The sequence below is a fragment of the Microtus ochrogaster genome, unplaced genomic scaffold, assembly GCF_000317375.1.
Source record: "Microtus ochrogaster isolate Prairie Vole_2 unplaced genomic scaffold, MicOch1.0 UNK66, whole genome shotgun sequence".
Classification (NCBI taxonomy): domain Eukaryota; kingdom Metazoa; phylum Chordata; class Mammalia; order Rodentia; family Cricetidae; genus Microtus; species Microtus ochrogaster.
Window position 1 is genome coordinate 1,945,543 of NW_004949164.1, and position 14,430 is coordinate 1,959,972.

General features: G+C 43.9%; 1 non-coding gene across 1 annotated transcript; it reads right to left on the bottom strand.

Moving 5' to 3' along the window:
• Positions 1-9,831: 9,831 nt before the first annotated feature.
• Trnai-uau lies at positions 9,832-9,925 on the bottom strand. The gene is made up of 2 exons: positions 9,888-9,925; positions 9,832-9,867 (listed from the first exon to the last, which is right to left on the bottom strand). It is a non-coding gene; the product is annotated as a tRNA-Ile (tRNA).
• Between the last annotated feature and the right edge of the window lie 4,505 nt (positions 9,926-14,430).

Genomic DNA, 14,430 nt, shown 5'->3' on the forward strand with positions numbered 1-14,430 from the left:
AGAGAGAGAGAGAGAGAGAGAGAGAGAGAGAGAGAAAGAAAAGAGTCAAAGCTGGAATCAGGAAGATTGCAAAGTCTGAAGACCTAAGCCAGCGAGTTTAGCAGGTAAGAAGGCAGTAAACAAGTCAAGAAAACGAGTAAAGGGCTCCAGACAACAGAATTGCAGGTGTGAAGGTCTGGATACCAAGCCCAAACTCATTGAGAACAAATGCCAGAAGGTAAAGTCTCAAGAGCTAGCTGATGGCCAGGTGGCACTTCTACTCGGGAAAGAAATGCGCGCCCCGTCTGCAGAAAACATCATCAGTCTTTTATACAAATGTTGTTGGACAAGTAAGAAGCAAGCAAGCGGATTACAGGGGCCAATGAAAAGCAGTTAGCTTGCGCTAAATCACAAAATTGTTTAAAGTTTTCAATAACAGACAAGGTTCCAGGTGTGACCTAGTTTAAGCAACTTTCCTGAACAGATGTTATCACCTTGCTGTTACTGCGCCTTCCTTACAGCACACTGAACCTGTACGGTTTACCGATTTAAGTTTTTCTTTTGGAGATGTTTTTCTCCTAGGTCACATCACGAGGAGCTCAAGATACTTCAATTTCCCCCTTTAGCAAGGTACATTCTGGGATGGCAAACAAAGCATTTTGCATCTCGGTGTCTGGAGCATCTGACTACAGACATGCGGGGGGGGGGGGGGAGAGACCAGTGCCAGTTCCCGGTCTACAGCCCCGCCGAAAGTCCCTTCAGTTCGTAACCAGTTTTGCCTGGCTTGATTCTGACTAGGCGAGGTGCAAAATGTCCGCATCCCAACACCTCTGGGCAGTCTCCAGTCTAGCCCCCAACATTTCTGGATCAAACTTTTGTTTCCCCCTGTCTGTGTCTCTCCAGTCTAACCAGTTCTCTCTCCTGTCCCTCTGTCTGTCTTCTCTCTTTGAAACAGAATTTTCCTGTTGTCTGTAGTTCCTTTTACGCACGTTACATTACAAAAATCGTGTTTGCTGAAAACATATCTTCTGCTCACTTAAAGAATAATTATGGAAAGAAGCTCGAAAAGGGGGACCAGCGGGAAACAGGTAACGGGAAGGGGGAGGGGGTGTTAGTTGGGAAGGGCGTCGGGGCTCAGTTCAGAAGGTGATGGAAAGAAGGAAAAAATAATACTAAGATTGTTGAAAAAACCACTGGGATCATATTATTTTATGTTTACCTAAAATTTAATTCAGTGCATGTGTGTGCGTGCGTGTGTGTGTGTGTGTGTGTGTGTTTAAATGAAGTTACAACAGACAAGTGATAAGGATTCTGCCAAGAGCCATGAATTATAGGTCAGGGAAATCCAGGAAGACTCCGCAAACGGACGAGGCTTGGTTGCCTTCCAGAGGTTGAAGATTAGTGCCTGTTGTCGAAGCCATCCCACAGTTTAGGACTCAGGATTTTACCCTCTGACCGGAAAGCCTCCCCTTGACGACTAGCTTCACACTGCTGGGAGGTGCTATGTAAGCTGCCAAGGGAGGAGATGGATCGATAGTCCTTCCCAGCTGTGGGACCTATATTTTGGCTGTAACCAACGGTCGGGCTTAAGACCCACGCAACTCCTGGAGACTTTTGTCTAGTACTGTCAACACGGCTAGCGGGGTCATTGATCTAGAGCACAACCCACTCCTGGCGCTTCCCTAAACCAGTGTGATTCCTAAGTGCGTTCTAAATGCTTACACCCCCAGGTAAGTGTAACTCAGCCCCCCTCATCAAAGACAGACAGAAACCGTTACAGCAGCCACAAACAGTCAAAATGCAAAGAACTGGCTACGACATGCCGAACCCCAAGAAATGCATTTATAGCACATAACCCCTACGCCAAAGATACAGGGACGTTGTGGAGAGGGACCCGAAATATGACAAAGAGTCAGAGGACCTGGAAGTTTGCTGAGATCTAGACTGTGACAGGGAAACTACATCCATGGATTCTCAACAATTTGACTGCCTAGACAAGACCTGAACAATGACAACACCAGTCGACATGCTGACATGGATGGGGGAAATCCTACTGGGCTCTCCTCCTCGATGAGAGACAGTAAGGAATTAAGGACCGATGAGAGAAATAGACTTCGTCTTCCCCACGGATGAACCCCTAATTGGTTATCTAATACCAAGTTGCCACTCCTAAAAACATAAAACATATTAGCAACAACACTAAATGAATTCCATAGGCTGTATTTACATATTTATTCGTGTGAATGAGCATGTGCAAAACAATAATAATTAAAGAGAAAGAGGTCATGAATTCGAAAGGGAGCCACTATTCCCAACTAACTTTTTAAAAATTATTTTTAAAGTAATCCCAGCACTCGGGAGGCAGAGGCAGGCGGATCTCTGTGAGTTTGAGACCAGCCTGGTCTACAGAGCTAGTTCCAGGACAGGCTCCAAAGCTACAGAGAAACCCTGTCTCGAAAAACCAAAAAAAAAAAAAAAAAAAAAAAAAAAGCTAGCATATAAACTGTTTATTATTATATTTATTATTATATTTATTATTATACTTTGATCCCATCACCTACTTTCCCTACTCCGTCCCCAGTCTTCGCTGTGTTACCTCTCAAAGAAACCGGGGACAAGTTTCACTCACTACCTCATAGTGCTTCTGACCCCTCCACCCTAAACCTCTCCCTCTCAGGGCTGGACTTCAGCTTCCCTTCCCCCAGCCTGATCCCTACATAGCTCAGCCATTTTGGCTACACAGGGTCTCTTGGCTACCTTCCTTGGCCAGGGGTTCCTCTCTTCCTCTCCCAACCCCGACCTTCTCCCCTGTTCAGGGACAGCTGACTCCATTTTCTTTTTAGCTAAACAATGTTAGATTTTAGTCACATACTTAGTTAGAGGTCAACTGGTCCTTCCTCAATAACCTTGTAAGTTACACATTGTAAAGTGTTTCCTTTATTCTGAGAACTGACTGATCACAAGATGCCTCATGGTATATTAACTGTCTGATCATAAACCCACTATAACATAGTCCTTTTCCATGATCATAACAATACCGCAATGTTCCACTTTTAATCACTCGATCATTGGTACAAAGAGATGACTCTGCCTTTAATCTAGGCCGATTTCATCCTCCTACTATGGAGACTGAAAACATTGTCCTGCCTCTATTCAGTCTTCGCTTTTCAACATCTCAGTTGTTAATGCCTGGTTTTCAACACCATAACACTCTCACGGTCTGGTTCAGTCTGCCAGCCATGTTCAGCCTGGTCTCTCCCGCCTGCCTGCTTTCTCCCTTAGAAAAAAATAAAAATAAAATAAAATAAAAAACCTCCATACTTTAAGAGTAGCCATGTCCTCCTTTTATTTCATCTTTTCATGCGATCACTCCCTTGCTGGACCCCCTAGACCCCTTTCTACATTGAGCTGACATATATTCCATTACTCTCTGCTTTCTCTCCCCTCAGAATAACTGTAGCTTCCCCACTGAAGCCATGAGGTGCCTTGCTACAAGCTTTTGGCCAAGTCTGCGATACTGTAAGAATTGCCACAGCACAGTCGCAGCCTGGGTTCAGGTCCTGAGGCAGGGAAGGGGCATCAGCATGAAACAAATGAATTGTTCTACCACCAGATGAGCTTCACACAAGTGGCAAGCCCCAAATAGGTCCAGTCATCTTTATTTATACATCAAAACCAAGCATGTTTTTCCACACGAACAAACATATTTTTCCCATCCTCCAATGTTAACCTCTGGCAAAAAGAAATATGTCAAATATGTTTTCTCCCAACTTTTACATCAAAACATCTTTAAACCAAAAACAACACTTATCATCTTGCTAGCTTGGCCACATATTGAACCAGATGTGACTGTCTTTATAAAACTAAAAGGCGATCGACATAGACATGCATTTTCAAGAGCAACAATCGCATTCAAAACACATTTACGGAAATAGGGGTGATCTGCCTCCGATCCCATGAGCATGGAATCTCAACAGCTCCCAGGGTCTGCAGTGACAGCTGGCACCCCAGAGAAGAAACCTGAGAAGCTTCAGCTCCCAAAGAATTTTAGGGGAAGATATTCGAGAAAAAATGGGGTTTTCAGGAATGATCACTTCTGACCAATGCATGATTGACAAAATGATACTGAAACCACCAAGAGAATCATCACTCATTATAAGAGAGAAGAGAGTGTACAAGCCACGCTGGCCCCAAAGTCTACTGGTCTTTGGCGAGTGAGACTATTCCTGTGAGCCCTATCTAGAGACCCGTCAGACAGCACTCACATACTGGTCCGAAACTAGGTTGCACAACTCCCAACAGAAGGTTTGTTTTTCTGGCCATTTTACTTCTACATGGCCTCTTTGCATATCATTTGATCAGTGCCTTTAACATATGTGTACCAGGCTTTTAAAACTTCTTTTGTTTTTGAGACAGGCTTCACAATATAGCCCAGGGTGGCTTAGAATTAGCGGTATACAACATTTTTTTCTTTTTTGGTGTTTTGAGATAGGATTTCTCTGTTTAACAGTCTTGGCTGTCCTGGAACTTGCTGTATGGACCAAGCTGGCTGTCCTGGATCTCGCTTTGTAGATCCTCCCAAGTGCTGGGATTAAAGGTGTGTACCAGTGCTGCCCAGCCCACACTAAACGTTTTAAAAGTATCTTTCTGCCCTACTTAGTTTCTTGTTGTTGTTTTGGTTTGGGCCATTGGCCTTGCCAGGGGAGCAGAGAGTGGCATCTAAAGCTCCAGGTGTCAGCCCACCAGAAGGAAACTCTGATGCACCAACCTCATTTTGGCAAAGACACAAGCTGCAGACCCTGGAATGTCTTTTGCTTCTGCTGTGTCTTTACATGTTTGCTGAAATTCTTTTTCTCTGGTATCTAGCACAGTGTGAGTGGATGTGGGGAGATCTCCACTGCCTGTAATATAGTGTGTTTATCTCTTGGGAATACAGAAGAATCTTGGGTGACTCCCCAAGCAGCTAGATGTCTTTTTCATTTCTTAGTTTTGGAAGTGGCTTGCACTGTGCTTCCTGTTTGCTCAAGTAATATTATACTCTTCTGGTATAACCCTTTGATGGGGTTAGACTAGGTAGTTATAGTTGTAGATTTCCTTAGTTATGTCAGAAGGTGAATTAGGTACAAAGCTTTAAATTCATCAATATAGGATAAATAATGGAGTATTTTTCCCAAATATGCCAAATACAAATGGACTAAACATTATAAATGTAACTCTTACCTGATAGTTGTTCTTATTATATTAGAGTTAAAACCTTTCCCTTTTTTTAGACCAAAAGGGGGAAATGTTATGGAATAATATTTTTGAACACTGTGAAGATGTGTCACTCATTTTGGTTTATTAAAGACCTGAATGGCCAATAGCTAGGCAAGATTTCCAGGATGCTGGGAAGAAGAAGGGCAGGGTCATGAGGAGACACCAGGGACAAAGAACAGGCAGCATAGTGTCATCAAATAATGTAAAAGAATATAGATTAAAAGATGTGGGTTAATTTAAGTTATAAGAATTTCTTAGAAACAAGCATATTCTATCAGCCAAGCTATCCTAATAAATGAGAAGATTCCATGTGGCAATCTGAGAGCTGGCTGTTGGGACAAAAAGATCCACTTACAATCCATCTCCATCATGTGGGGAAGATTTGCTGATAGGAGGCGGCTACTGGCATCATTTGCATATCAGAGAGCAACGAATGCTTGTGCTCGGCTGGCTTTTTTTTTATGCAATCTGGGATCCCATTTCATACATTGGTTCTGCCCACATTTCGAGTGTGTTTACCCTCTTCCATTAATCTAATCCAGAAATTTCTTCATAGCTATCCTCTAAAGACTTGTTTCCCAGGTGATCCTAGCTCCTGAAAGTTGATGATCAAGATTAACCATCTTGGCTTTCTATTGGGTTTTAGTGGAACCTGACCACTCAGCTGTGGGCTACCATGGTAACATGCAGCCTGAGCTCCTATATGGATGGGGCACCATCTGACTGATCAAGGCACAAAGGAAGATGTGCACGGCCACACTCCATCATCCAACTGCAGTGTTCTGGATGTTACCAGGTCCCAAATGCACTTGTGGTTTCCTTAAAGAATGAAGCAAAACACACACAGGGTCACTTATGCAGTGACCTTTCCTCTCATCACCTGCGCTTGTGACTTCACAGGCAGTGCTTCATAACCAGCTGATGGAGGAAGCGAAGTCTCAGGCTTGCACCTCCATCTATAATACACAGAATCCAGACTCTCTGGGAATTGCACTTGTCCACTTCAATCAAGGGAAAGGAAGTCTTCTGTCCTTACTGAAATAGATGTAAATGTATATACAAAGAATTACAGTTGCCTGTAATTCTTCTGCCAATATTAGCATCTGTGGATTTAGGGAGCATCTATTTGCTGTCTTGTTATTCCAAACATCCTGCTCTGCTCAGAGAATTGTCTTTTCACTGAAATAATTTGGCAGCTGGCCCACAGTTGTCAGTTTTCTGGGCTTAACCATTCCCCACCATCCTAAAGCAGATGACTGGACAGGATGACACCAGCTAGGAATCAGTTCTTTTCAGGGCTAGGACAAGACTTTCTAGGTGGCAGTGTGTGCTCTGGGTCAGCATCTGGTATATGGTGCTATTTTACCCACAACTAGTGAAAGACCTGGATAAACCCAGACACCTCTAGCAGAAAAAATAGAGCCAAAAATCTAAGCAGGAAGAGAAGAGCCAAAAATCTAGGTTAGCTGGTTCAGTGACTCTGTTTTAGGAACTAGCTGAAGATAAAGTTAGATTATAATCTTGAGAATAATCTTGAAAAACAGGGAGTTATCCCTTTGTGATTATCACTGATATTTTTGGAATTTTCCAATGATGCCCTCCCCACCTCCTTTGAATTACTGGGTTGTGTTTTTTTTCCCCTTAAATACCTCTTCTTCCAGCTACTCGGGGTCAAACTTTCTACCCCTGCGTGGGAAATGAGTTTTGGCCCCAGTGCACTGGTCCCTGTCCTATCAATAAACCTCGTGTGATTGCAGCAAGGACGGTCTCTCGTGAGTTTTTGGGGAGTCGTGTTATCCCGAGACTTGAGTGAAAGTCTTCCCACTCCAGAGGTCTTTCACTAGGATTTTGAGTTCCAGAATGACAGATAAAAATAAAAGGGGCATCATTCACCATGACTCCTAGTGAGAGGTGGGGTTCTAGTTCCCACAACTGTATGTTCTTCTGGCTTGGAGTATTAGCTTTAATGGAGAAAAGCTTTCCTTAAAAGATGTTTTAATGAGCCCATTGGCCTCTCAGTTGAATCTCTAAGTCAACAGACCAAGAAGGCAGTTGGTCTGACTACACTGATTTCCCCACCACCAAAAGGAACTTGAACTATTATTACTCTACTGAAGGGTAAGGAGGACAAGAGATCCTTGGGGCTATCAACCTTAGTATTACTGTGCTTTGTGATTATGATTGATGAGCAGACTTATTAGAAAAATGAAATTAAAGAACTGTAATTATAAAAACTATTGGGTACAAGCCCAAGGGTCACAGAGAGCAATAGAGGAAGACAGTTACAAAAAGTGGCTATGATCACATAGATGATGAGCTATTAAAAATGGTTGTGGTTGGAGAGGTGGCTCAGCAGTTAAGAGTGTTGGCTATACTCTTCCAGAGGACATGGTTTCAATTTCCAGTAACCATAAAGAGGCTTACAACCATCTATAACTGCGTTTCTAGGTGATCTGACACCTCTTCTAGCCTGGAAGGGTACCAGGTAAGCATATGGTACACAGATATGAATGCAGATTAAACATCATACACATAAAAGATAATTTTTAAAAATTAAAGAATATTTAAAAAGAGAGACTGGGGCATGCTGGTACATACCTTTAATCCCAGCTCTTGGAAGCAGAGGCAGGCAGATCTCTGTGAGTTCAAGTCCAGTCTGGCCTACATAGTGAGTTCTAGGACAGTCAGGGATATGTAGAGAAACCCTGTCTCCAACCTCCCCCCCAAAAAGACTGTCATTTTCATAAACGTTTCCCCTCTGTTTTGCTAGGAATACTCTTGTGTGTGTAAACATATATATTAACTATCTTTCCTTTCCTCTTTTCTAAGATGTTAATAACTTTCTCTCACTCTTAAAGTATTGTTCACTTTACTTCATAACTTTTAAGTTACATAATATCGGATGAACAATACATCATGTAGGTGCTTTACTTTCTTTTCTGGGGAAGAAGTAACCATGTTGGGAACAGAATTGACCAGATGGTGATGCTTAAACTGTGAGGGAGTTCCCCAAGACAGAAGGTGTAAATGAAACTAGTTAGACATACTGCAAAATAGGAAAGCAAGTGTCTGTCTGCACTGAGGACTGACAGCAGGCACCTCGGTGTTTCAAAGCCAAGGTGCCCTGGCTGTGGGTCTCATAGGGTGGGACACCTGTGTGGGTTTGTTTCTTTGGGGGCCTGGATATCTGTGCCAAGCAGGTATAGGTCACCAGGGAGTCGAACTTTTGAGACTCCGAGCATGCTCAATAAAGAATAGCTTTCTCTACAATGGTAGCAGAATGACCTAAGGCCGATTGCAGTTAAGAGCTTATTAAGGTTAACTCATTTTGGTCCTGAGTTCAGAGGCATCAGGGACCTTGACCTGAGGCAGAAGGGCAGAAGCATTTTTATCCTGAATAGCTGAGCAGGGCCGAAGGTCGCAGAATGGCATCTACAAGAGTTAGCATGTTTTCGTTGTGTGTCTACTAGTCCTTTCACGTGAAGGCCCAAACAGTGAGCCTACTGTATCTAGTGGTCAGATAGTTGGAACTCACTTCCGTTCCTTCAAGGTTATTCAAACAAAGGTCCCACCTTGGTTTAGATCTGAGAGTTCTGCTCTCTTAAGGTTATTGTCGTCAACAGGTGTGGTTAATATCCAGACCTTGTACTTCAGGTATTGAGAAGTAGATCTGTTCCTACCTCAAACAAAAGTCCAAGGATCCAACTAAATTCCTACTCCCTTAGGAAGATAGCAATGGATTCCATCCAGGAAGTGGTTTGCCTACAGACTGTTTTGGTCTAGGACATGAGGGTTACTTGTCTTGTTTTGGCAACAGAATGTTCTTAAGCAAATGGAAATTAAATGCGGTCGGTTTCAGTATTGGCTGGATATTACCCTATGTTTCCGTTTTGTTACTTTCACTAGTGTCTTCGTTCTCTTTACTTATTTTTCTAACGCCCATGCCCCTACCCTGGTAAGTGCTATACTTGTCGAAGCTGGTCTCTGACACTTTCATGTTAGGAGGATTGCAACCTTATTATTGCCTTTATTGCAAAATAAATCATGTTTTATGGAGATGTTTATATGAACCAAGCTGACAAGGATAAAACCGGAATGGTTACAAAAATCTCACTATATGCCAGGCAGGCCTGGAACTCGGTAATGTATCCCAGATTGGCCTTCACCTCCAGGCACTCTTCCTGCTTCAGCCTCTCCAGTGTGCACGGGTTACACAGAGCGCCTTTTCTAAACCAGGTGGTGAGGCAGGATTCGGCACAATTGTAGATTTAGGCCTCACTTCAAGCCTTGTGGAAATAGCAGAACATGCGATCCATATTAGCATTACCAGGTACTGACTCAGTCCTCAAAATCTGTCCTGAGAATTCTGTCCTGAGATGGGTCGGGAATGGGTAGTGCTTCTGCCTGTCTAGAAATTAGCGTTTAGTTAATTTAACCTCTTGACTCATGGTTTTCCACCCATGTTTGAGTAGGACCAGATGCTCTTTGTCATAGAAATTTACATGCTCGCACCACGGAAAATATTTACCATCTCTTGCTTTCTTGGAAGGAAAAATGCATTTTCAAACATGTTTGAGCCGGAAAGGGAAGAAAACATGCTCCAGGTGAGGCTCGAACTCACAACCTCGGCATCACCCGCACATATACTGCTGTATAAGTACCGCGCGCTAACCGATTGCGCCACTGGAGCATGCTTTCTCTGTGACGGCTGTGCACACTCTACAGAGGGATGCACGGGAGCGTGCCTGGCGCGTGGAGCATCCTTTGTTTGGTCTGTGCTGCCCTCTCCCCGACCCATCTCAGGACAGGATCCTTCAGATTTTGGAAGTTACATACCCACGTGAGCTTTCCCAGGTTCTCTAGGAATCAGCTTTACCAAAGGGTTTCCGTGGAAGGCACAGGTTAAGGGATGGGCACGCAGCATTCCTGCATACCTGCAGGCACTGGATGCTGCTTGCTAGATCTGGGAAAAGCCAAACAGCCCGCCTGCCTCCGCAGTTTCTGGAAATTGCCGAGGTCGCTTTCTGATCCCTGAATTTCCCCCCTATAAACCTCCATCCATCTTGCCGAAAAAAGCCAGTTCTGTATTGCAGATTCCTCTGGTCTGGCGCTCTTCAAGGAAACCTGAGGATCACCATTCCTTTGTGCAGCGCGCACGGAGGACGGAGTTGTGTGCACACCAGCAGCTTTTCCTGCAAGACCTTCTTTAGAGGGTCAGTTCAGAGAGTGTGCCTCTGTGACACACGCCCACTTTCTTTTATTTCTAGGGGCCCTAATTATAGATGCTAAATTTGCTAACTGGGTGCGGTGACTCGGCTTGGAAATCTCAGCACTAAGAGTCTCAAGCAGGACTGTGACGAATTCGAGAATCAGTAGGGAAGCGAGCTCCAGTTTGCTTGTGCTATCCGGGTACTCATGGACCCGCCACAGCAGCTCCTCTTGTTTCTAGCACGATTCTTGTCGCACATCGGAATTGTTAGGGAAAGGAATGACCGGCCCGCTCCTGATCCCTAACACCTGAAAAGCAGAACCAGGAGAAACAGAGATGTGACCAAACTTCTTCATGCAGACCCAAGGAAGAAAACAAAAGAGGAGTCGCCTCCCAGCTGATGTTTATTGCATCGCTGTTTAGGCCATCTTATGTGTGTTGTTCTTTAAATTTACATAATTTTTAATTATTGATGCTGTTACGTTAGTTTTTGGAACAGAATTCTATGGAACCCAGGCTGGCCTCTAACTTACTGGCCTTGAACTGCTGATAACCCCTGTCTCTGATGGGGTGTGGAGAGATGGACAGAGGCCCTTTTGTATTGCATATTGTAGAAGGAGTCCACACCTGCATCTTATTAATAGCGTATGGGCACTGCCCATGGCTTGTTCTGAGTTCACTCTCCAGGGAGCATCTGGAGGAGGGAGGGTTGCTGGCAACAGTCACTAACTAGATCCAACATTCTTTTTTTTAAATGTATACACACGCCAGAAGAGTACAAAAATTATAGGTTTTTAAGGTAATATATATTATAACATAACAATACATTTGTGTGTGTATGTGTTGTGGATTGAACCTAGGGTCCCACAAACATGTTAACCAACCACTCTACCTCTGAGGTACATCTCCAGCCTTCTAGCCCCTCTCCCTGCTTTTTGAGCCAGGATCTCACTCTGGCCCTGGCCGGATGGAGACCTTGATATGTAGATCAGATTGACTCTCTTGCCTCAGCCTCTCTAGTGTTGAGATTAAAGGCGTGCACCTTCAGGGCTAACTGCCCCTCCCCATCCTTTTTTCTTTCTTTCTTTTTTTTTTTTGTTTTTATTTTGTTGTTTTTTGCTTGTTTGCTTGTTTGAGATGGTCTTACTGTGTGGCTCAAGAAGCCTGGAGTCTCTTTGTACACTGGTTGTCCTTGAACTCAGAGATCCAGCACCACGCCTGGCAAAAATATGTAGCCCAGGCCGGTCTTAAACTTGTGAGCCTCCTGCTTCCACCGTTTCTACTGCATATCCTATTGATGTGTTACACTGTCTTAGATACTCTTCTATTGTCAGGACAGAACACCTTGACTAAGGCAGTTTATAAAGGAAAGCATTTAGTTTGGGGATCACCGTGTAGAGCATTAATCCATCACCATCATGGTAGGGACTGTTATGCCCAAATCCGCGAAGTCCCCCAAAAGCCAATAAGGAGGCTGAGCCCCGATGTAAAAGCAAAGGGCCTGTATTTTATGCAAGTTTGCAAACTCGGTCTCTCCGCATGCCCAACATATTGGAATAAACGGAGAGCCCCAAGCTCAGTTAGAGTTGGGTTTTTATAGTAGTAAAGGTGGGGAAGAGGGGCTTCTGAGGTTCAGGACCCCTGACTGGCTGACATTTGTCTAGGGGTGTCCTGGTGAGTGTGTGCTGGCAGGTGATCCTATCTACAGCGGTTGGAATGTTAGGCATTTCCTTTTGAATGATCTGTTTTGGGGTGGGTGATTTCAGTTTGTGGTTCTTCCTGCAACTAGGTATTGCTTCAGGGTAAACTACTGAGACTCAGGCCTCTATTAAATTTATCAGTGGCTGAGTCCTACAATGGCAGGGGATAATGGTTGGAAGTAAAAAACTTCCTTTGGGTGATCTGTTCATATTTAGCTTATTGGGCTAGAGAGAGATGGTTCAGCGGTTAAGAGCATTGCCTGCTCTTCCAAAGGTCCGGAGTTCAATTCCCAACAGCCATGTAATGAGGTCTGGTGCCCTCTTCTGGCTGGCAGACAGAATATTGTATACATAATAAATATGGCTGGCTCCTACATTTCCCCCTTCACAAGCACAGATGATGGGTCCTGTTTGCCCCTGGTTTCAAGGAGGCATGGAAATATTAAATTAATAAATTTATTAATTGACAACTCTGGACCTATTTTCTTTTAAGTACAGTAACAGGCACTATAGGTAGTTATCTTGTCGCCCATGCTTTAAGCTGACATTGGGGCACTGTTATCCAGGCCCAAGCAGGTTGAAAGTCTAGCCAGAGGTGGGTGGTAGGAATTTTCCTAATGCAAGCTCTCTGCTGATGCAAAAATCCCAATCAAACCAAATCACAACAAGCCAAATTTAAAAATATCCAGGTTTAATGGGATGCCTGTACTCTCGGGCGGTCCCAAGGGGGAACCAGGAGGCAGCAAATGCGACCACTTGGGGGGCGGGGTGGGGGAGGCCACTTGATTCTCCTTTGGGAGCTATTTTAAATACCCTGCGGGAGTGGTCCTGACCTGGCCTGCTGGGATTTGGAGTCCAGACCAATACTATTCTCAGGCCTGGGGGCTGGGGGCTATGTTCCCAGTTTAACAGTGGGGGGTGCATTTAGGCGATGGGGCAGTCATCAGACTTCATTGAAGGTACAGGAGTGTTCACGTCAGCTGGACTGGTTCACACCAGCTTTCAGGAAGTTCAGGGCTCACTACCCTTCAGAGCAGGTTGTAGTCAGCAACTGATGCTTAGATAGCATCTGCCAGCCAAGTGGAAGTGTATTGAGATAAGTTTTAACTAGGAACAGGAATTAAAATTTAGAAAAAGAGCAGGTAACAGGTATCTGTAAATAGAAGGAATAGATTTATACCTTTGAATGCTAGCAAAAACTACAGATTTTGGTTAGCAGCATGCATATTTTTCTGCTGTCCAGAGAACCATGTATGGTAGCTTTAGAATGAGCTAACAAGTTGGCTATAGCTTTACGGAAGACTCTGGATACCTTTTGCTGTTAAACTGACATTATAACTGTCCCAGCCATTAATACTATCAGAGATCTCAGAAGGATAAATAAGGTATATCTGAGTACAGACCAAATAGTTTGCAGCCGGGCGATGGTGGCACACGCCTTTAATCCCAGCACTCGGGAGGCAGAGGCAGGCGGATCTCTGTGAGTTCAAGACAGTCTGGTCTACAGAGCTAGTTCCAGGACAGGCTCCAAAGTCACAGAGAAACCCTGTCTCGAAAAACCAAAAAAAAAAAAAAAAAAAAAAAAACCAAAAACCCAAATAGTTTCCAATTCTATTAAAAATGACAGGGACCAGAGTCTATATACAGTTAGTCATACCCAGGTCTCTGTAGCATTGGAGGCAGAAATATCCAGAACAGCAGTCTTACTGTACAAGCCAAGCTCATAAGGTGATTTTTTCCCCCTTGTGGAAGAGGGACATGGAAAAGACTGACCTTATTTTGTCTAGGCAAAAGTGGTGCAATCAATTCTCCAAGGTCCTGCTGTTTGTCCACAGTCTGGACCGGGTCCTGGCAGCTGGTGTTGCACTGGTACATCTTGCCCAGTGGTCAGGGTCGTCATAATCCAGGTAGAGACATCATGGTGTCTCATAATCTTCTTTGGAGATCTTGGGTTACTGCTAGGATCTCAGAGTCTCTATCTAATATATTAAGCTTTTTAAAATATCAAATGGAAAAAAGAAAGCATATTTAACAAGTGGTGCTGGCATAACTGGATATCAACATGTAGAAAAGTGAAAATAGACCCATATCTATCAACATGCACAAAACTCAAGTACAAATGGATCAAAGACCTCAACATAAAGCCAGCTACACTGACCCTTACAGAAGAGAAAGTGGGAAGTATACTTGAACGCATTGGCACAGGGAGCCACTTCCTAAATATAACCCCAGCAGCACAGACACTGAGAGAAACAATTAATAAATGGGACCTCCTGAAACTGAAAA